Source organism: Fundulus heteroclitus, chromosome 7, assembly GCF_011125445.2.
Source record: "Fundulus heteroclitus isolate FHET01 chromosome 7, MU-UCD_Fhet_4.1, whole genome shotgun sequence".
Taxonomy (NCBI): Eukaryota; Metazoa; Chordata; class Actinopteri; order Cyprinodontiformes; family Fundulidae; genus Fundulus; species Fundulus heteroclitus.
The window spans coordinates 5,534,435-5,556,668 of NC_046367.1; the positions used below are offsets into that span (position 1 = coordinate 5,534,435).

At 41.2% G+C, this 22,234-nt stretch overlaps 3 long non-coding RNA genes across 4 annotated transcripts; all 3 read left to right on the forward strand.

Annotated features, from left to right (window-relative positions):
- The first annotated feature begins 512 nt into the window (after window positions 1-512).
- On the forward strand, window positions 513-16,083 carry LOC118563664. 2 transcript variants are annotated; one of them, XR_004931337.1, is made up of 4 exons: window positions 513-547; window positions 13,331-13,512; window positions 14,970-15,138; window positions 15,997-16,083. It is a non-coding gene; the product is annotated as an uncharacterized LOC118563664 (long non-coding RNA). The 2 variants fall into 2 exon arrangements; XR_004931336.1 differs by lacking the exon at window positions 513-547 and having other exon boundaries at window positions 11,428-13,512.
- Window positions 16,084-16,236: 153 nt separating this feature from the next.
- Window positions 16,237-16,826, forward strand: LOC118563666. The gene is made up of 3 exons (XR_004931339.1): window positions 16,237-16,358; window positions 16,515-16,574; window positions 16,731-16,826. It is a non-coding gene; the product is annotated as an uncharacterized LOC118563666 (long non-coding RNA).
- Window positions 16,827-17,554: 728 nt separating this feature from the next.
- On the forward strand, window positions 17,555-21,757 carry LOC118563665. The gene is made up of 4 exons (XR_004931338.1): window positions 17,555-17,678; window positions 17,922-17,989; window positions 19,599-19,642; window positions 20,065-21,757. It is a non-coding gene; the product is annotated as an uncharacterized LOC118563665 (long non-coding RNA).
- Window positions 21,758-22,234: the final 477 nt, after the last annotated feature.

The window sequence follows — 22,234 nt, forward strand, 5'->3', positions numbered from 1 at the left end:
GATTTTTTCATTTAAATCATTAGCCAGATTAATTTATCCAGCATATATCTTAAATATACCAAATACAATATTTCATTTCCCTTTGGCTTTAAAAAACGATTTTTTCATTTAAATCAATAGCCAGATTAATTTATCCAGCATATATCTTAAATATACCAAATAGTACAATAAAACAATCAAATTCATCACAATCTCTTTAATCTTACATATGAAAAGTTATCCCTCGAGCCCTGACGTCAATAGTCCGTCGATTTAAACAAAAATACGCCGCACAGTGCCGGGGTATCGTTAGTGTGTTCAGCTTGAATCAGCAGGTTAGGGTAGCAGGACGACCGCCCCAAGATGGCGGCCGTAATTCGAGGGGCGCTGTGTATTATTCAGAGCAGACAACAAGCAGTAGTCTTTGAGTTCCGGGTCAGAGGTGAACTCCTCCATCTTGTGGCTTGCTGTGCTGTGCTGCCGTTTTTCCTAAATTACTGAAGGATATTGTTGAATCAACCCAGAAGAAGGGTGTTCCATTGGGTGTTTTCCTTGCAACTACGTGACGGTGAGTCGTTTATTTAATGTCGGTTTTATATTATGGTAGAAATGCGGTGGCTAGGCTACACGGCACTGAGGGATGGCAGTAAAAGCCTAACAGCAGCGCGATCTCTCCTGCGCTGCAGCGCCGGTAAAGAGCTGCGTGAAGCTGACACCCCACCCACAGAAAAAATTCTGTTCAATAGACGGAATGGTTAGTGCTTCGTTTGTGCAGGTTTGTGCCGTTAAAATTAGCGTTTGTGCTGTTTTGGTTTTGAAGATATTAAAGAATATTTGTTAAGGTCATCCAGAATTCACCATCTACCCATTTTGCTTCGAATCCGATCAAACTGGGCTACTTTTTTTAGTGCTTCATTTGTGCAGGTTTGTGCCGTTAAAATTATCGTTTGTGCTGCTTTGGTTTCAGAGATATTATGAATTTTAATTTCAACCGATGACGTCATCCCAGCCTGCCGCTTCAAAATAAAGTGCTACGGTAAATCATATGTTATTGTCGTCACTGGAAAAAACGTAAGTCTTTTTAATATATTTCTACTGATAAATCAGTAACATTACTATGAAGTTGTCATCTACCAAGCCTCCCCCCCCCTACAGCATTCTTATAAAATGATTTATATATTCCTGCTTATTGGCAAAGATCTCTTGGGACACATGTTTTTGTTTGTTTTTTTAGTTTCCTGACTGAGGGGAGAGGCTGGAACAGTCTCTGTGCAGGATGGCTGGCGTCCTTAATGATATTCCTCATTTGTGTAAAAAGATGTGGTCAGATCTACCGTTTGGTCTCAACACTTTACTCAAGAAAGCAGTTATTAATTTTATATTTTTCTTTTATCATGCAAGTTGTTTTAGCTGCTATTGTAAAATGTGTGTTATATTGTTTTGTACTTTATTCCTGAATAAATATTGCGATTTATTTTCTCTCATTTAAAGAACTTTACTTTAGATAGCAATGTCAAGTGACATTGCCAAAAAAGGCATTTCATTTATTAGAATGTTCAACTGTTTTCATAAAGTCTATTTTTCCTAATCAGAAGGGTTTATTCTTCTTCGAGAGTATAATGTTTATAACATTTTCAAACAATAACTTGGTTATAGTTGATCTTAGTAGTCATAGTTCATTACTCCTCTGAATTAATTAGAATAGCAAACCTTTATTGCTCTACAATAGGGAGATTTGGGGGTGTCTGCACCTAACAAAAGAGCAATTAAAGTATACAGGCTTATATAACGCAGAAAACATACCCAAACTAAAATCAATAACAGAAAAACTGCAAAAAATAAATCACACTGGTTAGCCTATAAAGTATAACAACACTGTAAGGAACAATCTCCTAAAACGTTCCTTTGTCCACCTAAGCTAAACCTTTAATTAGGCTGAAGGACCATTCCACTTTTTATTGGCTTTATGCATGAAGTGGGAAATATTGTTCAACTATGAATATATTGACTGTGTTATCAGCTGAAAGTATAAAGCATATAGATTAAATTAGAAATGCCTGAAAATATAGACCAATTTGGTTTGTTGTGTATTGAGCTCAGCACAAAATATTAAAAACTTAACGCTCCACAAAAACTATTGGGCTGCAAATCTTAATGAAAACTTTATTTTATTTTATTCCAAGGTTGTTGTTGCACAAACAAGGCACTGAAAAAGTAGCCCACTGTGGTTTGCTTTGGATCCAGCTCAGCACCAGCAAAGAAAGAAAAACGTAGCACTTTATTTTGAAGCGGTGGTCTGGGATGACGTCATCGGCTGAAATTAAAATTCATAATATCTCCGAAACCATAGTAGCACAAACGTTAATTTTACCGGCACAAAGATGCACAAACACAGCACTAAAGAAGTTGACCACTCTGGTTTGCTTTGGCTCCAGCCCAGCACCAGCAAAGGAATAACAATGTAGCGCTTTATTTTGCAGCGGCGACCTGTGGTGACGTCACCGGCCGGAATTAAAACTTATATTATCTGCGAAACCAAAGCAGCATAAACACTAATTTTAACGGCACAAACGTGCACAAACGAAGCACTAAAGAAGTTGACCAGCTTGGTTGGATTCAAAGCAAAATGAGGGGATGGTGAACTCTAGATGAACTTAACAAATATTCTTTAATATCTTCAAAACCAAAACAGCACAAACGCTAATTTTAACGGCACAAACGTGCACAAACCAAGCACTAACCATTCCGTCTATTTAACTGAGTTTTTTCTGTGAGTGGGGTGTCAGCATCTGACACATGGCCTTTGGTGAGCTTTGGTGACATTATTGAGCTTTGGTGACAAAAAGGGTGTATTGTATTGGCACCCTTTTTGAGGAACTTCCCAGTACAGGATTTGGACCAAACTAACAGAGTACAATCACCCGGTGATACTGGACACAACCATGTTAGGGGCTAACGCTTTACATGTTGCTAACCGGAAGTAGCTCTAGGAAGGTCTCACCAACTTCTGCTTCACAGAGTTTGTACTTCCTTTAGTAGTTTGTAATGCCTTTAACATTTTTATTCACATATTTCATTTTTTCATGCTACATTGAAGTATTTAATCATGTTTTAATAACACCAATTTTCCATGCTGCTTGGATGCAGACCTTCTCCTGTCTTCTGGTTTTGACAAAGACAAATCCTTTTCACACTCAGAAGATTTGATTTAAAATCCCCAAGTGATAAAAGCCTACGACCAAGGAACTCGGAAGCTTTGCCTTTGACGGTTACGCGCACCACCAGGCGGGCGCCTTCTTCAACTTCTTCAGAAGTTGAACGTTTCTAGTTTTAGCTGCTATTGTAAAATGTGTGTTATATTGTTTTGTACTTTATTCCTGAATAAATATTACGATTTATTTTGTCTCATTTAAAGAACTTTACTTTAGATAGCAATGTCAAGTGAGCCACCAAAAAAGGCATTTCATTTATTAGAATGTTCAACTGTTTTCATAAAGTCTATTTTTCTCAATGTAACCCACATAAATTGCACTGGGTTATTGAATGTAGTTGTAGTGTTGCCCCCTGTCCATTAGGGGTCGCTGTGCCGCATGTGAACAAGTGCATTGCACATAGAAGAAGAGTCCACAGCTGCGTTTCTTTTTTCCTGAAGCTCATAGAGATATTGCGAGTGAAAGAAATATTAAAATTTATCAACGTTCCGACACTTCACCGTTATTTTTGAACTAAATCTTTGTTTAACTTTTTCAAGAAGACTTTTCTGGTAGGATTATTATTCCTGAAGATCGTTTGTGTCTTAAATCATCGAATCTCCGGTGAGTGTGTGTGTTTCTGTTAAGCAAGCCAGTGTGTTAGGCGTTGGTTAGCTTCTTTTTACTTTTGAGGTAAAACAAACTAATTTGATCTATATAGCGGTAAAAAAACAAAAAACAAAAACCAGTCGGAGATATATTGAAAATAAATGTTGTTTTAAACCCGCCGTGTTAGTTTAAAATGGCGCTTTCTTTTCTGATCACGTGCACCCTGCGTGAGCATGCCTGCATGCTGTGGCACGGTGTAGGAGCGCGTGCAGGCAATTCTTAAGCTACGAGGTTACTCTATAGGGCTAATGTTTTCAGGCTTCAGGCCATTGTAATGACGTTTTGAATATAATATGATGTGGTATACACATAGTAAGTTGCTAATGGCTTACTGTTGATATTGTATTTGGTTAACTGTGAATGTACATGCATGTTAACTGGAGATACAAATGACACACTGTCATTTTGCTGAACTGGTACTGTATTGCACAGTTGTTCAGTACATGATTTATATTATACAGAGAAATGATATTTGAGTTGAATGTTAATACTTATGGTATGAAGTGAAACGATCCTGCATGGCACTAATGAGGTATTTTATACTGCCGTGTGCAGATTGTTTTTTTTGTTATTGTGCATTTTCTGCCACGATTGAGAGAGAGAGAGATACAGCGAGCCATCCCAAGGACTGTGACCATTGTGTGTGTCCGCCTATCCCAAGGACTGTGACCAGTGTGTGTGTCCGCCTACCTGTGGCCTGGACGCAATCTGATCTGGATTACAGATAAGACTGAGATACACATCACTAATTTCCTACCCGGGTAGTGATTAGTAAGGACTTGTTTAATTTTTTTTTCTTCCTTTTTTTTTTACAAAAGTACGTACGAAGATGTTTTTGCATTTTTCTACCTTTTTTCCCTTTTTTCGAGGAATTAAAGGATACATGGACATTGATACAGAAACATTGAACTTTGGGTTTGAAATATTGAACTTTGGGATTGAAACATTGAACTCTGGGATCGAAATATTGAACTTTGGGGTTAAACTTTATGATATTGAACATGTTGTTACTGACTGACTTTACGCGACTGACTTTAAGGGGTTATACATTTTTCTATTGTGGTTCAATATCTTTACTTGTGTGTCATAATAAATGTTATTGTCTTTTCCTTCATCTAAATACTGGTCGTTGCCAATTCTCTCCCTATAGCCGAACCTAGCTCTGATAACTCTGGTAATATAGTGGTCCTATATATTGCGTTAAGTTAGAAGCGTTACACTAATCTGAAGGGTTTATTCTTCTTCGAGAGTATAATGTTTACTACATTTTCAAACAGTAACTTGTTTATAGTTGATCTTAGTAGTCATAGTTCATTACTCCTCTGAATTAATTAGAATAGCAAACCTTTATTGCTCTACAATAGGGAGATTTGGGGGTGTCTGCACCTAACAAAAGGGCAATTAAAGTATACAGGCTTATATAACGCAGAAAACATACCCAAACTAAAATCAATAACAGAAAAACTGCAAAAAATAAATCACACTGGTCAGCCTATAAAGTATAACAACACTGTAAGGAACGATCTCCTAAAACGTTCCTTTGTCCACCTAAGCTAAACCTTTAATTAGGCTGAAGGACCGTCCGTCCGTCCGTTGTCTTCCGCTTATCCGGGGTCGGGTCGCGGGGGTAGCAGCTTCAGTAGGGAGGCCCAGACGTCCCTCTCCCCAGCCACTTGGGCCAGCTCCTCAGGAGGAATCCCAAGGCGTTCCCAGGCCAGCCGGGAGACATAGTCCCTCCAGCGTGTCCTGGGTCTTCCCCTGGGTCTCCTCCCGGTGGGACGTGCCCGGAACACCTCTCCAGGGAGGCGTCCAGGAGGCATCCTGACCAGATGCCCGAGCCACCTCAACTGGCTCCTCTCGACGTGGAGGAGCAGCGGCTCTACTCTGAGTCCTCCCCGGATGACTGAGCTCCTCACCCTATCTCTAAGGGAGAGCCCAGACACACTACGGAGAAAACTCATTTCAGCCGCTTGTATCCGGGATCTCGTTCTTTCGGTCACGACCCAAAGCTCGTGACCATAGATGAGGGTAGGAACGTAGATCGACCGGTAAATCGAGAGCTTCGCCTTTTGGCTCAGCTCTCTCTTCACCACAACGGATCGGTACAGCGCCCGCTTCACAGCAGACGCTGCACCAATCCGCCTGTCGATCTCCCGCTCCATCTTCCCCTCATTCGTGAACAAGACCCCAAGATACTTGAACTCCTTCACTAGGGGCAGGACATCCTCCCCAACTCGGAGAAGGCACTCTACCTTTTTCCGGTTCAAGACCATGGTCTCGGATTTGGAGGCACTGATTTTCATCCCGGCCGCTTCGCACTCGGCTGCGAACCGCTCCAGTGAGAGCTGTAGATCACGCCCTGATGAAGCCAATAGGACCACGTCATCCGCGAATAGCAGAGACGCAATCCTAAGGCCACCAAAGCGGATCCCCTCAACACCTTGGCTGCGCCTAGAAATTCTGTCCATAAAAGTTATGAACAGAATCGGTGACAAAGGGCAGCCTTGGCGGAGTCCAACTCTCACCGGAAACGAGTCCGACTTACTGCCGGCAATGCGGACCAGACTCTGACACCGGTCGTACAGAGACCTGACAGCCCTTATTAAAGGGTCCGGTACTCCATACTCCCGGAGTACCCCCCACAGGATCCCCCGGGGGACACGGTCGAATGCCTTCTCCAGATCCACAAAGCACATGTAGACTGGTTGGGCAAACTCCCATGCCCCCTCAAGAATCCTGCTGAGGGTGTAGAGCTGGTCCAGTGTTCCACGGCCAGGACGAAAACCACACTGCTCTTCCTGAATCCGAGATTCGACTATCCGACAGACCCTCCTTTCCAGAACCCCTGAATAGACCTTACCAGGGAGGCTTAAGAGTGTGATTCCTCTATAGTTGGAACACACCCTCCGGTCCCCCTTTTTAAATAGGGGGACCACCACCCCAGTCTGCCAATCCAGGGGAACTGCCCCCGATGTCCACGCAATGTTGCAGAGCCGCGTTAACCAACACAGCCCCACAACATCCAGAGCCTTAAGGTACTCAGGGCGAATCTCATCCACCCCCGGAGCCTTGCCACCGAGGAGCTTTTTAACAACCTCGGCAACCTCAGCACCAGAGATGGGAGAACCCGACCCAGAGTCCTCAGGCTCTGCTTCCTCAATGGAAGACGTGTTGGTGGGATTAAGGAGGTCTTCGAAGTATTCCGCCCACCGACGCACGACGTCCCGAGTCGAGGTCAGCAGCACACCACCCCTACTGTAAACAGTGTTGGTACTGCACTGCTTCCCCCTCCTGAGACGCCGGATGGTGGACCAGAATCGCTTCGAAGCCGTACGGAAGTCTTTCTCCATGGCCTCTCCGAACTCTTCCCACGCCCGAGTTTTTGCCTCGGCGACCAGCCGAGCCGCCTGCCGCTTCGACTGCCGGTACACATCAGCTGCTTCCGGAGTCCCACAGGCCAAAAAAGCCCGGTAGGACTCCTTCTTCAGCTTGACGGCTTCCCTCACCGCTGGTGTCCACCAGCGGGTTCGAGGGTTGCCGCCACGACATGCACCGACAACCTTGCGGCCACAGCTCCGACTAGCCGCCTCAGCAATAGAGGCGTGGAACATGGTCCATTCAGACTCAATGTCCCCCGCCTCCCTCGGGACGTGTTTAAAGTTCTCCCGGAGGTGGGAGTTAAAGCTCCGCCTCACAGGGGACTCCGCCAGACGTTCCCAGCAAACCCTCACAGTACGTTTGGGCCTGCCCGGTCGGACCGGCTTCCTCCCCCGCCATCGGAGCCAACTCACCACCAGGTAGTGGTCGGTGGAGAGCTCCGCCCCTCTCTTTACCCGAGTGTCCAAGACATGCGGCCGCAGGTCAGATGAAACGACAACAAAGTCGATCATTGAACTGCGACCTAGGGTGTCCTGGTGCCAAGAGCACATATAGACACCCTTATGCTTGAACATGGTGTTTGTGATGGACAATCCATGACGAGCACAGAAGTCCAACAACAAAACACCACTCGGGTTCAGATCAGGTGGGCCATTCCTCCCAACCACGCCCCTCCAGGTCCCACTGTCATTGCCCACGTGAGCGTTGAAGTCCCCCAGCAAAACGAGGGAGTCCCCAGGAGGGGCACTCTCCAGTACCCCTTCCAAGGACTCCAAAAAGGGTGGGTAATCTGAACTGCTGTTTGGCGCATAAGCGCAAACAACAGTCAGAACCCGTCCCCCCACACGGATGCGGAGGGAGGCCACCCTCTCGTTCACCGGGGAAAACCCCAACGTGCAGGCACCGAGATGGGGGGCAACAAGTATGCCAACCCCAGCTCGGCGCCTCTCACCATGGGCAACTCCAGAGTGGAAGAATGTCCAGCCCCTCTCAAGGAGACTGGTTCCGGAGCCAGAGCGGTGCGTCGAGGTGAGTCCGACTATCTCTAGTCGGAACCTCTCAACCTCGCGCACAAGCTCAGGCTCCTTCCCCACCAGAGAGGTGACATTCCACGTCCCAAGAGCCAGCTTCTGCAGCCGAGGATCGGAACGCCAAGGTCCCCGCCCTCCACTGCTACCCGTTACACATTGCACCCGACCCCTTTGGCCCCTCCGACAGGTGGTGAGCCCATCGGAAGGGGGACCCATGTCGCCTCTTCGGGCTGAGCCCGGCCGGGCTCCATGGGCAAAAGCCCGGCCACCAGACGCTCGCCAACGTGCCCCACCTCCAGGCCTGGCTCCAGAGTGGGGCCCCGGTGACCCGCGTCCGGGCGAGGGAACACGAGGTCCAACAATCGTACTCATCATAAGGGGAGTTTTGGGCTGCGCTTTGTCTGGTCCCTCACCTAGGACCTGTCTGCCTTGGGTGACCCTGCTAGGGGTTTAAAGCCCCTGACAGCATAGCTCCTAGGATCACTGGGACACTCAAACCCCTCCACCACGGTAAGGTGGCAGCCCAGGGAGGGGAGGCTGAAGGACCATTCCACTTTTTAATGGCTTTATGCATGAAGTGGGAAATATTGTTCAACTATGAATATATTGACTGTGTTGTCAGCTGAAAGTATAAAGCATATAGATTGAATTAGAAATGCCTAAAAATATAGACCAATTTGATTTGTTGTGTATTGAGCTCAGCACAAAATATTAAAAACTTAACGCTCCCCAAAAACTATTGGGCTGCAAATCTAAATGAAAACTTTATTTTATTCCAAGGTTGTTGTTGCACAAACAAAGCACTGAAAAAGTAGCCCACTGTGGTTTGCTTTGGATCCAGCTCAGCACCAGCAAAGAAAGAAAAACGTAGCACTTTATTTTGAAGCGGCGGTCTGGGATGACGTCATCGGCTGAAATTAAAATTCATAATATCTCCGAAACCAAAGTAGCACAAACTTTAATTTTAACGGCACAAACATGCACAAAGCACTAAAGAAGTTGACCACTCTGGTTTGCTTTGGCTCCAGCTCAGCACCAGCAAAGGAATAACAATGTAGCGCTTTATTTTGCAGCGGCGGCCTGTGGTGACGTCACCGGCCGAAATTAAAACTTATATTATCTGCGAAACCAAAGCAGCATAAACGCTAATTTTAACGGCACAAACGAAGCACTAAAGAAGTTGACCAGCTTGGTTGGATTCCAAGCAAAATGGGGGGATGGTGAACTCTAGATGAACTTAACAAATATGCTTTAATATCTTCTGTTGACAGTAGTGGCTACACAACAGCTAGACCCGTTATCCAGAAGATAGATTTCGGCATCAGAAACAGGACTCCACACTTTGGTTGCGTTTGTGCTCTGAGAGAGGAGGGGCATACCCGACCCACCTGAACTCGGCTTTTTATTAACCATACCACGTGACAAAACCAATTGATACATTACTTCCTTTTACAAATCTGTGAAATAAAAACATAAATCAGAGCATAAACCTTAACATCTTCAAAACCAAAACAGCACAAACGCTAATTTTAACGGCACAAACGCGCACAAACGAAGCACTAACGATTCCGTCTATTTAACTGAGTTTTTTCTGTGAGTGGGGTGTCAGCTTCACGCAGCTCCGGTAAAGCCGTGCTGCGGCGGAGCGTGCGCACACACACACACACACACACACGCGTATACATATATACTGTAGGACCCGACAGAGTTTGCCCTGGAAATAGGTACGGCTGGATTCCGTCAAAAGTCCGGTTTCTGTCAAGAAACTCTTATAAAAAAAATCCATATCGCTATCAGAAGATGATAGCTCCATGAAGCTTCCATCACTGTCACTAAGTACTTCATCACTCTGCGTCGTACAGAGCACCAGTCGTCGCCGTCTTGGAAAATAGACCAGTTCAACCCGTTCTCATCTCAGGGCGTCATATAAGGCCGTTTTGTCACGTCCTTCGGCGTTTTCTGCCCACGCATATAGCACCCTTTTGCGTACACATGACACGCAAATGGCTTTCAACCAACTTCAATGTAAAACCATCCGCGATGTTATTACACGCTCTCGGCTAAACCACCTCCAATGCGTTTTACAGGACGCGCTTGGGCTTATATATAGCCAATCCAAATGCGTGATATCAGACGCTTTCAGCATCAGTAGCGTGCGTGGGCTATAATTTCGCTTATTTTAAATTAGCCTGTGGTAGCCTACTCAATTAAATGTGACTGTGTGCTAGGTATCCTAACTAAAAACACGACAATATAGGTTCCATCATCACTTAATTGCCCGCAGGAGAATATTGGCCGAATTCAACACACACCCCCTTTATCGTCTGTCAGAGACGCTCTTTCAAATCCAGCCATCCGCGTTTTACAGGACGCGCTTGGGCTTATATATAGCCAATCCAAATGCGTGATATCAGACGCTTTCAGCATCAGTAGCGTGCGTGGGCTATAATTTCGCTTATTTTAAATTAGCCTGTAGTATATAGCCTACTTTATATAAGCCTGGATATAATCTTGGTACGCCTAATTAAACAATGCAAAAATGTGACATAGGCTCCATCACCCATTAATAGCCCGCAGAGCAGTATGTTCAACACGCACCCTTTATCGTGTGTGAGAGACGCTCGAGGCTTTCAACCAACTTCACTGTAAAAAACCATTTGCGATGTTATTGCACGATCAGGGCTTCGCCAGTCAATTCACCCCAATATCGTCCGACTGCACAGTCTTATACCTTGAGCAACATCGAAGTTTGCTCCATGGTTATTATAGATGGTCATTGCTTTCCATTATTTAGCATAGTGTCCGTTACACCCTTTGCGTTTATCAGAGACGCACCTGACTATCAAGCAAATGCGGATCCATCTGCGTATTTAAGCACGCATTTGGTCAGAAAATAAAGACGTTTTCAGTGATTAAATATTAAATATATATATATATATATATATATATATATATATATATATATATATATATATATATCTTTTGAGAGGAGCATAGTGTCCGTTACACCCTTTGTGTTTATCAGAGACGCACCTGACTATCAAGCAAATATATATATATATATATATATATATATATATATATATATATATATATATATATATATATATATATATATATATATATATATATATACATTTCTTGGTGATTCGCATATCATCATTTTAAATTGTCTTGATTTGATGAATATAAGGCTTTCTCCAGTTTTTGAAAGCGGAATCCCATAATTCCAGAAGATCACAGGTCACATGTCACTTCGCTGACGCAGTCCATACCAGAATTCCGACTTAAGTCTTCTTCGACTCTCTAAATCTTCTTTTTACTTTGCTGATTCAGGTAAGTGAAATGTGAATATAGACATATATGCTCATGTTATGGTCATGTTGAAGCTGGTTACAGCAGGAAGTTTTATTTAACTCCCTATATAGTCTTTGCAAATAGTGTAATAAAAACAGAACATTTTAATAATAAAAAAAGAAATCCAGAGCAAATTGCTATAATGTTAGCATCTGCCTCCTGTTCCTAAATGCTCTATACAGAATGCACCTCCAAATAGTATTAACTTTTGGGTTTATTTAAATAAAAGGGTTTATTATTCTCGGGCATGTTCAACACGCACATGTCACCCATGGCGTTTGTTTGAAACGCTTTAATCAGCTCAGAAGTAAACCTTATCGACTGCAATATTGGACGCTCGTGGCTAACTTCGCTTGGTATCAGCGTCCGACTGTCAGGTAGCATTGATTGCTCTCTGTATACAATGAATAGATAAAATATGCCTTGCTATCCCTGCTGAAAAAACAAAACAATAGAAACCATTACAGAAATGCTAATGGTTTCCACTACAAAACCATTACAAACCAGCCGTTAACCATTAAAACCATTACAAAGTGGTGTCCATTACGTAGTGTGTTTTGGGCCGCATTCCATTAGGACTTATTGGTACTGTAAAAAATATTTTAGCAAATTAGTTATTTTAACTTATTTTTTGTGTAGAGATAACTAGATTGTCCAGACAACAAGAAATTTTAAGTTTTTCTTGTCCTCAACTTATCGAAATAAGTTAGTTAAATTAAAAAAAAAACATGCAAAAAGATAACTCAATAATGAGTTAAGTTTTTTACAGTGTAGGTTTCCATTACAAATTTGTATTGGTCATGATTTGTATTTTTAATGGTTTCCAATACAGTTTGTATTGGTTCTGCACATATTTAATGGTTTCCATTACAGCTTCTATTGGTTCTAAAACGCCAAAGGATGAGAATGCGTTGCAGCCAACACATATGTATTGGTCATGATTTGTGCATATTTAATGGTTTCCATTGCAAATTAGTTGGTTTATTTATGTCATTTTTAAATCTATTTTGCTGTTGCAATAATTGTAAAAAAAAAAAAAAAAAAAAAGGAAATCTGCATTTAGCCTATTCATTATGTGTATGTGTATATTAAATCCCGTTTGTTTCAACACCTCCATACCTAAACACCAATTTGTCTTGAAGGAATAATACAAATGTAGGAACTAGCCTACACTAGGCATTAACTGTACTTGTCTAACTTTAATGTTAAAAGTTGGCTAGGCCTATAACTTACTCTGGTTTTAATGAGTCAAACTGGCCACGCGAGTGACTCTTTTAGGCTTCCAATCTGTTTGAGGTCTTTTTAGGTAAAATATCAAACTTCAGTAGTTCGCACTATCACTTGACTTATTAACTAAGATTCAGCCAGGCCTACCAGTGTGACTAGTATCAGTTTTGGCCATTCAAGTCTACTCTACTTTCCACAAATATAGGCTAAAGTAGCCTAGACTATCCCACTGTCCTGTGACACATCTTGTCTTTGAACTGAATTTGATGGCCTCAGATGATGGTTTGAATTGGTTTTTGTCTCTAGTCCACCCAAGCATTGTGACCGTTCAGTATTTTGGCTACTCTTCGTGAAAATACGAGTTAGGTTATCTTAAAAATAACATGTAGGCATGTCTTTAAACACAATAAGTGCATGTTGAGAACACATCTGTGATAGAAATAAGGTGTGATTGCTAATTAAAACATAACTACAGTAATATGTCATTTCCATTTGCAGACATGACAAAGCCACAAGCTGTGAATTGCCCCACCTGCCAGGTTTCAAATCGCCTGCCGCTGAATACCTGCACAGCCTGTCTGTTCCCCTTGAAGCACAAACGAAAGGTTACCGCCAAGTGGGCAGAATCTGTTAAGAAAAACAGAAATGTGTGCAGAATACTTAAGGCTGCTCAGCTGTCTGTAAGTAGCTGTCTGTAAGTCATACATGGACTATTGTTAGTATGACATAAAAGCTTGGCCTTTTTGGAAAGCCGAGGGCCTGTAGTTTCTATTATTTTATTTATTTTTTTATACAGGTTACAGATATCTCTAAAATATCCATAGCCATGTAGGTCATGTGAATTGTCTTAAAAACACAATTGAAACCTGACAACAGGTCTTGTGAAGCTGTTTATAAAAGAATATCAATAAATTATAAAAATAAATAGTATTTGACACAATTATTTGTAAAAGTATGCCATTCTTAAATAGCCTAGAATCACAACACTAAGTAGGTAATAATTACATAGAAATCTCTTCTTTTTTTTGCCATAGCATGGCTGTTTCAAATGGGTTTGTATAAGATGGACTACACATTTTCATAACTTATACTATATAATCTATTTCTATGGATTCTTGTGGATATTTTAATACCCAATATGTTGCATCATATTGCTTAGGATATACGCAAGGGCTGGAGTTTTTTTGTTTTTTTTTTTTGATAACGTAAAGCACAATGCATATTGTATACGAATATGATTTAATGTATCTATTCCCAAGAGTCCAAGCTTTTAAATAGTATATAATATGAGTATGCTACATAACAATAACTCAACAACATAGCCCTACTAGTCTATGATCAGAACCATGGACAGTGGCTATCTGATTAATATTTGCTACTACCACTTCTGAACTACCCCAACATCTGAAGTAGCCTATAAACAGCTTACACTAACAAATCATAAGAGAAACTATAGCCACAGAACTATAGCCAACAAGACAAGCACAGCAACTAATAGGGCCTACACAATATTAGACCACATGTTTGTGTATATAATAACACTAATGTGTAACTTGCAACATCTGTAGATGATGCAGGTATATGAACAATGTATCCAATTTCTATACTTTGGATTTACTCTACTTCTACTGTCTCTTTTCTTTCCTCTTCCGTGCTGTGTCTTATGCTTAAACTTGCAAAACATGGCTGATTAAAATTAGCCCTACACATCTAGTTAAAACAAATATAGGCCTATGCCTATAGTCTAAGACTGTTAGATTTCCAGTCACATAATCACAAAGCAGGACTTGTTCCTTTATACGTTGTTAAGGAATTGATGTGCAGGAATGTCAGGATTTAATAAGTAGAGAGTATCACACTGGTCTGATGTCAGGAATTGTTTTATTAGGAGCAAACAATGTGTTTCGCCATTGGTTCCCCAGGTTCACCCCTCTGTTTTATTTCAACAAACAATCAACATTAACTTTAAAATCATTGATCCAGCCTAACCAATCACATTGATCTGTGATTCATAACATTATATAATAAGTACATTGTCTTTGTATTCTCATTGTCTAGTCATTGTATTACTACAGTGACACTAACTGCATAATTGTTTATAATCCAAATATTTGTCTTCTTTTTATTGTCCTTGCAGGTGTCCAAACTCAGTGTTTTGGACTATTGCCCAATTCTTTTCTTGGGACATAAGGACAAGAAAGGGGGAATGTCAGCAGACATTATGCATTGCCTTGAGAACCCAGGGAATCCTGAGATTTCTTTAATTATAAAAAAAATGAAAAATCTTTATGGGCACCTTCTACGAAGTAAGATTTCCTGTCATTTTCAACATGAACACAGTAATACGTACTTATATTCTACATAACTATCGACACTGTTTACAGTGTCAACAGATAGTTAAGTAATCTGAACATCTATAGATAGTCTGTGGAAAAACTATCCAAGTACAGTGTGACCCTAAAAACTTTAAAGTGAGATAAGATTATACATACCCTTCTCGTCCATTGCATTAACTCAGTCAGACCCACCTTTAGGCTATCTTAGTATAGCTCACTGAGGTGGCAAAACCAACTAACCTATCTCCCAAAAGTGACAAAAGAACTCCCAACAGTGTCCTATTTACATGTTGCGACTAGTATAATTACAATGTGTACACATTCATAAGGAAAATTAAAGATCCATCTTAGCCTATGTAGTATGTTGTGATTTTTGTTTTTTTGTTATTTATTTCAAAACTTCAAACTTTATATTCTACATTCATTACACATCCAGTAAATTCTTCCAAGCCTTTTGTTTTTAATCTTGATGATAACTGTTTTATACAGTGTATATTGTATTATATTGTAATATTTTGAGATGCTGTGGTGGAGGAGCTGTAAAATGTAAAATGTCGACCTGAGAAGAGCTCTAATTAGCTAATTAGGTAAAAACACTGGCAATGGTTTCTTGAGGATTTAATCATCCAATCTGGGTAGGACAATGGATTTTTTTCACTATTTTCAAATTTTCTGAGATGCACCTGTATAGGTCATGTTATATATTTACTACTTTAAGCCATAGGAAAACTTAGCTACTTGCAGATAGACAGCTACTTTTATTTTCACTTTTTCATCTTAACATTCTTAATCCAGTTGTTATTAACATTTAATATTAACATTTTGCAGAATTGTTTGCTCAAAAGGATGTCCCTGGGGAGGTGGATCCAAACCGATCTCAAGAGGAGGTGGTGGAGGAAAACCAACCAGAAGTGGAGGGGGGGGGGGGGGGGGGGGGTCCAATCCCATCTGGAGAGGAAGCAAACCCTCCAGAGGAGGAGGTGGTGGAGGAGCCAGTGGTCATTAATTAGGATTTTTTTTCTTAGTTTTGCCTTCTGTTGATTCCTCTCTCCCTCCAGCACCTGTGTCCTCTCTCCCTCCAGCACCTGTGTCCTCTCCTCCTCCACCACCTGTGTCCTCTCCTCCTCCACCACCTGGGTCCACTCCTCCTCCACCACCTGCAAAACGCAATTCAAAACGTAAAATTAAAGGTCAGATTTCAGCTAAACTAATTAAATGTGGTAAAAGTCTAGCTCCAGTGCTACTACACCAGCTGAGTGCTATCACCACCACTTCTCAGCCAGTGACAACTACTGACGGTTATTTCTTTATAATGTTGCCTTATGCTGTGTCCTCTCTCCCTCCAGCTCCTGTGTTCACTCCTCCTCCACCACCTGCAAAACGCAATTCAAAACGTAAAATTAAAGGTCAGATTTCAGCTAAACTAATTAAATGTGGTAAAAGTCTAGCTCCAGTGCTACTACACCAGCTGAGTGCTATCACCACCACTTCTCAGCCAGTGACAACTACTGACGGTTATTTCTTTATAATGTTGCCTTATGCTGTGTCCTCTCTCCCTCCAGCTCCTGTGTCCTCTCTCCCTCCACCACCTGTGTCCTCTCCTCCTCCAGCACCTGTGTCCTCTCTCCCTCCACCACCTGTGTCCTCTCCTCCTCCACCACCTGGGTCCTCTCCTCCTCCACCACCTGGTTCCTCTCCTCCTCCACCACCTGGGTCCTCTCCTCCTGCACCACCTGCAAAACGCAATTCAAAACGTAAAATTAAAGGTCAGATTTCAGCTAAACTTATTAAATGTGGTAAAAGTCTAGCTCCAGTGCTACTACACCAGCTGAGTGCTATCACCACCACTTCTCAGCCAGTGACAACTACTGACGGTTATTTCTTTATAATGTTGCCTTATGCTGTGCCCTCTCTCCCTCCAGCTCCTGTGTCCTCTCTCCCTCCACCACCTGTGTCCCCTCCTCCTCCAGCACCTGTGTCCTCTCTCCCTCCAGCTCCTGTGTCCTCTCTCCCTCCACCACCTGTGTCCTCTCCTCCTCCACCACCTGGGTCCTCTCCTCCTCCACCACCTGGGTCCTCTCTTCCTCCACCACCTGCAAAACGCAATTCAAAACGTAAAATTAAAGGTCAGATTTCAGCTAAACTTATTAAATGTGGTAAAAGTCTAGCTCCAGTGCTACTACACCAGCTGAGTGCTATCACCACCACTTCTCAGCCAGTGACAACTACTGACGGTTATTTCTTTATAATGTTGCCTTATGCTGTGTCCTCTCTCCCTCCAGCTCCTGTGTCCTCTCTCCCTCCACCACCTGTGTCCTCTCCTCCTCCAGCACCTGTGTCCTCTCTCCCTCCACCACCTGTGTCCTCTCCTCCTCCACCACCTGTGTCCTCTCCTCCTCCACCACCTGTGTCCTCTCCTCCTCCACCACCTGGGTCCTCTCCTCCTCCACCACCTGGGTCCTCTCTTCCTCCACCACCTGCAAAACGCAATTCAAAACGTAAAATTAAAGGTCAGATTTCAGCTAAACTAATTAAATGTGGTAAAAGTCTGGCTTCAGTGCTACTACACCAGCTGAGTGCTATCACCACCACTTCTCAGGCAAGTAAATAAGCTAATTCGTGAAATCACCTGTGTTAAGTGTAATACTTGGGAGGACGTTCAGTTTCTGAATCCAGACTTTTGCAACTCTGCTTAATTTTTGACCTGTTGAACAACATAGACTTTGTCTAACCTTTTTTATTGTCATTTTTAGAATGCAGAAAACATGCCAAACAGACCATATACAATTATTCCCACATTGTGGATAAGCGTGTTGTTGGTGTAAGTATTTTTTCTTAGACCTAAGTTGCATACTTCTATGTTGCTCTCGGTTACAGTTGAGAAGCACAAGAATAACTGAACTAAAGTCTTTTGCAACAAAGTATGAACATAACTCCAATATAATATTGAGGTCAGAAAATGGCAAAGTGCTGTTCGTCATGTTATGAGGTTATGTGACACTGAAATGATTTTGGAAACGTTATGTTAAGGTCTAAAAACTGTTATGGGTGCCTTTAATGGAGAAATCCAGCGAGTTGTCACATAGAGCTCTGTTTATCGCGGTCACTGAGTACTGTCGGTACGAAAAAAGGGAAACTTGTGACAAAGGGATAATTGCTCGAGTTACTATAGCCAACAGCTAATCCAACCAGGCAGCTACAGCACTACACTCTAGGGTCATGTCCATGAGCCCCCAATCCCCCATGTACATGCCCACAGAGTGTAGTGCTGTAGCTGCTAGATGTAGCAACTCGAGATAGGCAAAACCGATTGTTTCCGTTTTTTTTCGTACCAACAGTACTCGGTGACCTCGAGAAACTGAGATCTGTGTAAAAAATTGGCGGATTTCTCATTTAAGTTCAGAGAATAAAGTAACATACTGTTCGTAAAACATGTAGGGGCAAGTTGAGAGCATATTTTGACGACAGTGCATGTGAACTTTGGCCAGAGCGAAGTAAGACACACAAATTTGGGTGAGTCAGGCTGAGGTTAATTAAAGATTTGGTTAAAGCCGACCAACAGTGGTTTTGAGCAAATGAAATGTGTCAGACGATATTACAGTAGTATTTACAATCTCAATATTGTTCCACATCTGATCTGAATACTTTTTCAAGGACTAATTATAAGGGTCTTGTTTTGCCGTGGTTTTGCTTACCTGGCTAGTGTTGTCTTCCATCAAGTCTGCACCTCTTGTGTTACCTTTGTTTACTTACTGTGTCCTATTCCATGTGTTCCTTTATTTATACTTGCCATGTGCTTCTGTTCATTATCCCTACCTCCATCCCTCACCTGTGCCCTTCACTAGTAATATATCCTTGCATAGGTGTATAATATACATATACAGGGTGATAACACACAAAAAGCTACTATCAGTGCAATGCTATCTTATTATCTTACTATAGGGTGGTATACCTTGCCAAAAATGACTATGAGACTAGACTTTTTCCCCTCAGATGGTACCGACTAACTCCTTCTCAAAGAATACTACTCAAGGATTTTGAGCAAAACGGATGTAATATATTACATATGAAATTATATTAGTCGTCGCTGAATCACGTTTAATCTAGAATGGTTTCCAAATGGGATATAGCCCACTGTGACAATGCCAAAAATGACCTTGATTTAATATCTGATAACTATGATTGGCCTACTATTGTAATATTCTATTCTCGTCTGGTGTTAGTATTCATTGGAAAGACGTGCAAAAAGAGATGAATGAACTCAACTGAATAAATTAACTGACAACACTGCAAAAATGTATGTATTTTGTACCCTGTTTTAGAATAAAGCGACCACTTTTGAGCGCAATCCTTTCCACTTGCATGTTCTGCATGTTGTGCTCTTGCAAATATGTTTAAAGTTATCGTTTCCTTGTTTCATCTATTTTCAGGGAAAAGAAGAAGTCAGGGTGAAATGGACATCTTGCACAAAATGGTAAGTCCTACCCTGTAAACAGATGTACGGTCACACTTTATTTTAAGGTGTCATTGTTACAGTGTAATTATATATTTAAGTACTGAGTAATAATAGTTAACATGTACTTACTATATGGTTAGGGTAGGATTAGGGTTTGGTGGAGGGTTAGTTGCATGTAATTATGCATCATTTACTGTTATTACTACATTAAGTACATGTAACATATGTAACAAGTACACCGTAAAATAAAGTGTTACCCAGATGTACATACAGACTATATGACCGTCAATGAGGTCATTTTTAATTTGTCTATTTGGACATTCACTCTCAGATATATTTTCATCAGTTCTAAAGGACCAATACATAGTTTCGTATTTGTTTTCAATGTAAGTGTTTCAGTTGTCCTATTAATAACATTTTTCTCATTACTTTTTGGACAGTGGGAAAGAATGGCCTGACTCGTGGGAGCCAGCAGAACAATACAAATGATCTATTAATTAAATATTTTATTTTTTGTGTTTCATCTTCTCAAAAATTAATAAAAAAGTTTTTTGGTATTTTTATATTGCAATTGTTGGTCAGATCCGAAATAAAAATGTATTCATGTCAATTTTGTTCATTGATTTGGATATTTTCTTTTATACTTTGAATGTTTCAATACATTAAAATCATTACATCTACATGTTTTTTTTATGTTATTGTTGAAAGAAAGCAATAGGCTTTTAGAAAATAGACCTGTAAAAATAAACGGTTCCTGGAGGAGCCTTTTGCGGTTCTTCACTTTGCCACATTGGATGCAGCAGCTTCATTTTCCGTTTGTTTTTCCTCTTTTCTGGTGGATGGTCCAGGCATTCAGGTCTACAGGAGGGTTTTTACTCTTGTTGAAACTTGTATTTCAGCTTACCGAGGTCCCTGCAAAGGACAAAAAATACGGTTAGTAATGTTATTAAAGTGATAGTTGTGAACTTAAAATTCTTTCCTCAGCCTTGTGACATTCCAAACCTGTTTGACTTTCTGTCTGTGGAACCCAAAAGTAGATCTCGGAGTCGGGCATAATACAACCCAAGTCACCGTTCACTTTCACTGCATGTGTTCATAAGCAGTTTTTTATTTTTTATAATTCATGACACATGAAAATAAATAATTTATGTACAATTATCTAGTTCAGTTAAATTCAATGCAACACTTTAAGTAAAGATGGATATTCTGTTAAGCTCCAAATATGTCACAGAAAAGATCCTAAAAAAATATGGAGGAAAAAAGAGAGGCCACATCTCCTGTGTTATGAGTTGTGTTGTAATTCTTCTGAAACCATATTAATAGCTTTTTTGTCAAATGTCATAGATTCAAATGCAAATGATTAAGGTATAAGAAAAAATTCATAGCATTATTGGCACCAAACCTGTGATATTATTTTTCTGAGTAACATGAATGAGATTTGACAGCATATTTTAAGAGAATAACTGATTAAATAACACAAGTACACACTCATACAAATACAGTTTCACACAGAAAAGTTCATAGTAATAAAGTTTGCTACTTGCATGAAGGTAAATTAACATACTATAATTCAATGTTGCCTCTGAAATTTTCAGATTATTTTAGAAATGTGCTGGTTGTTCTAGGGAAAGAAAAGAACAAAGCTGATTATATCCATTCACAACATAATATTTATTGGCCCGTAAAGGGCTTTAAAATAGTATTTGAGAAAATGAGGAGGGCATCTGTAGTAAAAGTTAACGTTAAACAAAAACAGACCAAACTAACGTTTTGCTACCACTTGTGTTATTCATAATAAACCCCAATGACGACAGCAGGAATCAGCTATTAATTAGTTATATCAGCAATATGAAGACAGTTGTACAGAATACGTTGAATTAAATGACTTAAACAATCTAAAACAATAAGTCAATGTTTTCATGTGTTAAATAGATTAGTTAGCATCGCGGCTAAAACATTCATACCACATAACGTTAACTGTGCAATAAACGAGTGGTAAACACTGTCAAAACGTAGAAATATATATATATAATACATTTAGTATATGTGTTTGAATATATAGTGAGTAACGTTAGATGGTATTTATCATAGCTCTCAACTCTCACGCATTGACCGTGTGACACACGCATTTCACTTACTTCACACGCAACACATGGCATTTCACACGCAAACATGGCATTTTTCACGTATAAAAATCACAAAGCCCATCTGGGCTGCAGACGACAAAACTCCGCCTTCTGCTGAGCTGTTTCGGCTTCTTTCACAACTTGTGGCCATCAGTAATTCCTGCTGCAGTTCGTGTTAACAGAGCAGCAGGAAGAGTGATCAGAGTTATGAATAATTTGTCTTTAACAGTGGTGAAAGTGAGCCGGTAAGGTCCTGTACCGCGTACACAGGAGGGGAGGGGGCGGAGGGAGAGCTGCTGCAAGATGACCGGTTCATTCAGAACCAGTCATGGCTGCACGCTGATCATAAAACAGTTCTGCTAACCAGATGCAGTTTAAAACGCCACTTGGTCAGTTTATAAGTTTCGTTTTTATTAATTCTGCATTTTTTAACTACATGCACCGTATTTCTGTGCCTCCGCGCTTGCTCCTCTCCCTCCCCTCC